At 47.1% G+C, this 3,629-nt stretch overlaps 1 non-coding gene across 1 annotated transcript; it reads right to left on the bottom strand.

Moving 5' to 3' along the window:
* Positions 1-662: 662 nt before the first annotated feature.
* Positions 663-769, bottom strand: LOC112082445. The gene has a single exon (XR_002897120.1). It is a non-coding gene; the product is annotated as a small nucleolar RNA R71 (small nucleolar RNA).
* Between the last annotated feature and the right edge of the window lie 2,860 nt (positions 770-3,629).

Genomic DNA, 3,629 nt, shown 5'->3' with positions numbered 1-3,629 from the left:
GCTTTTCCCATACGACGATAACATCGACAGATTAGAAAGGCGAGCTCGCGAGAGAGAACGGCACTTTGACAGACTTGGAATGGCAGAACAACAGCGAATGGAGCAACAGGCTCAGGCGGCCGAGCACCAGGCTCAGGCTAATCAGGCGCAGGCAGGAAGAAATGAACAACAAGCCTATGTTAATCAGCAACAGGCTCAAAGAAACGAACGGCTTGCTCAGCAAAACCAACACCAAGCGAACAGAAATGAGCAACAAGCCCATCATGTTCATCCGCCACCGCCACAAGTTCAGAGAAAACATCCTCCAATCTGTGTTGGAGAGAATGACTGAGCTAATGCGCACCAATACCAAGCTGGGATTCAAGCTCCACCAGTTCAAAACAACAACTTTGAAGTTAAAGCTTCCCTGCTCAATATGGTGCAAAACTCCAAGTTCCACGGTCTGGCTGGAGAAGACCCTCTCGAGCATCTAGATCAATTTGATCGGGTTTGCGACTTCACCAAGATAAATGGCGTCTCCGAAGATAGCTTCAAGCTACGCTTATTCCCTTTCAGCCTCGGTGATAAAGCACACCAGTGGGAAAAGAATATACCGAGGGGCTCTATACAAACAGTGTAAACTGGCGTTCTTATCAAAGTTCTTTTCCACATCACGCACGGCTAAGCTTAGGAATCAGATCTCAAGTTTCACGCAGCACAACAACGAGAGCTTTAGTGAGGCTTGGGAACGGTTTAGGAGCTATACTAACCAATGCCCACACCACGGCTTCTCAGAGGCATCCCTCTTGAGTACTTTATAATGAGGTGCACTCCCCAAGATCAGAAACCAACTCGACACAGCTTCAAATGGAAATTTTCCTGGGAAAGAGATCAATGCGGCAATGGAACTAGTCGAGAACCTAGCCATGTCCAATGACACGTATGGAGAGGACTTTGATAGAGCAAACCGTACAGAGGGATCTAGTGATGAACAGCGTATGAAAAAGGATATAAGAGAGCTTCAGAGCAAGCTTGACAAGGTTTTGATGGCGACTCAAAAGCCAATACACTTTGTAGGCGAGTTTGATGAGCCAGCACGCGACAATGCAGCAGAGGGAATCAGCAGAGGTATCAGCGGTTTAACAACCACGGCAATAACCCCAACCTCTCTTATCGAAACCCGAATGTAGCTAACCCTCAAGACCAAGTGTACCCTGCTCAACAACACCACAGCTATGCTCCAAAAACCCCTTTTCCGAATAACTTCCAGCCCAAGCAACAGTTCAGTGGGCAGCAGCACGGCTACACTCAGCAGAATCAAGCAGCTCAGGGTAACAACTTCAACAACCAACCGCAGCAACACAAGTTTCCACCAGGGTTCAATCCGCAGCTGATGGGTAATCAACAACAGATTCAGGGAACGGGTCAGAATTAGATGGGGAACGATGTCTGTGGGATATTACAGCAACTGTTACAGGGCCAGCAAAGGGTTGAGAGCCAGCACGCGACAATGCAGCAAGATATCAGGGAGCTTAAGCAAAATCAGGCATCTACATCATCAAGAGGCCCGGCTTTACCAGGTAAACCGGAGCCGAACCCTAAAGAGTATGTGAACGCCATCACATTGAGGAGTGGTAAGGAATTACAAACTCCAACGCCTAAGACAAAGCTCATTGAGGCCAATGAGCAACTAGAGGGGGAGGCAGCCTCGGATGATGCGCATAAAGAAGAGGTCTTAGCGATCAAGGACAAAGGAAAAGAGGTGGAAAAGACAACCGAGCTTGAGAAGCCCTATGTTCCACCACCACCTTATCAATCCAAGATACCGTTCCCAGGGCGTTTCAAAAAGAAAATCTTAGACAAAGCCAAGGCGGTCTTTGAGAAACACTTGGAGAACACGCAACTCACCTTACCCATTATAGATGCTTTCTTAGCTATACCCCAGCTTGGGAAGTTTCTAAAGGACGCGATCCTCAACAAGACAAAGGAGCTCCAGGGTATGGTGATACTGAGTCATGAGTGCAGCGCAATAATACAAAGGAGATCTATACCAAGGAAGCTATCCGATCCGGGCAGCTTTACTTTGCCGTGTGCTTTAGGTCACCTGAAGTTCTCAAACTGTTTATGTGACCTTGGAGCTTCTGTGAGCTTAATGCCTTACACGGTGGCCAAGAGATTGGGATACAAAAGCTACAAGCCGGCCAAGATCTCTCTTGTATTAGCTGATAGATCGGATAGATTACCGGTGGGGTTTCTTGAGGATCTACCTTTGAGGATCGGTGAGATAGAAATCCCCACGGACTTCATAGTTCTTGAGATGGACGAGGAACCATTAGACCCTATCATCTTGGGCCGACCGTTCTTGGCGACCGCAGGAGCCATAATAGATGTGAGAGGAGGAATGATTGAACTACACATCGGTTCCGAGACTATGAAGTTCAATGTGAAGGAGATGATGAAGAAACCGACCATTGGAGGTCAGGTTTTCTATGTGGAGGTAATGGAGGAGCTAGCTGATGAGCTCCTTGAAGAGTTGAACGCAGAGGATCCGTTACAAGTGGTCTTAACACGGGAACAAAGCGAGCACGGGTACTTAAGCGAGGAAAGCGAGGTGTATAAGCTTCTTTTGGACTAACCGAAGGAACTTGGAGCTGAGGCGAGGTTTTTGGAGCTCAGGAAGAGTGGCCTCGACATTTCAGAAAACGAGGGATCCACGGGAACAGAGGAGACACCTCGGGATATCATGGCCGTGACAGTTTGTGCCGAGGCCGATGGTATACCGCGCGAGAACAAGGAAAAGGCCGAGGAAGCTGTTCCGGGTCAATGCAGCTTTGATGCCGATTGGAATAAGGCAGACACACCCCCTGTTGAGCTCAAGCCTCTACCAACAGGGCTCAGGTATGCGTTCTTAGGTCTAAACTCTACTTTCCCTGTGATCATAAACGATAACTTGCTTGAGCATGAGGAACGTGCATTACTTAGTGAAATAAGGAAATTCAGGAGAGCCATAGGGTATTCCTTGGATGATATTAGAGGGATCTCTCCTGATATATGCACCCATAGGATCCACCTGGAGGACCAAGCCATGTCTTCTATTGAGCACCAATGTCGACTTAACCCGAACCACAAAGAGGTGGTTAAGAAGGAGATACTAAAGCTCCTTGAGGCAGGGATAATATATCCAATCTCTGACTCTCGGTGGGTATCTCCTGTACACGTTGTGCCCAAGAAAGGTGGGATCACGGTGGTGAAAAACGATAAGGATGAACTCATAGCCCAAAGAGCTATAACCGGCCATCGCATGTGCATTGACTATAGGAAATTGAATTCTGCATCAAGAAAAGATCATTTCCCTTTACCATTCATTGATCAAATGCTTGAACGGTTAGCTAATCATCCTTATTTCTGTTTTCTCGATGGATACTCTGGATTCTTCCAAATACCAATAGATCCAAGAGACCAAGAGAAAACCACATTCACCTGCCCTTATGGCACTTATGCTTATAGAAGAATGCCATTCGGTTTGTGTAATGCACCGGCCACTTTTCAAAGATGTATGATGCACATTTTCTCTGATCTAATTGAAGAGAAAGTTGAGGTGTTTATGGATGACTTCTCCGTATACGGCTCCTCTTTCTCCGAATGTCTTG

The sequence above is a fragment of the Eutrema salsugineum genome, unplaced genomic scaffold (assembly GCF_000478725.1).
Source record: "Eutrema salsugineum unplaced genomic scaffold, Eutsalg1_0 scaffold_8, whole genome shotgun sequence".
Lineage (NCBI taxonomy): Eukaryota > Viridiplantae > Streptophyta > Magnoliopsida > Brassicales > Brassicaceae > Eutrema > Eutrema salsugineum.
This window is presented reverse-complemented; position numbering and strand designations above follow the sequence as displayed.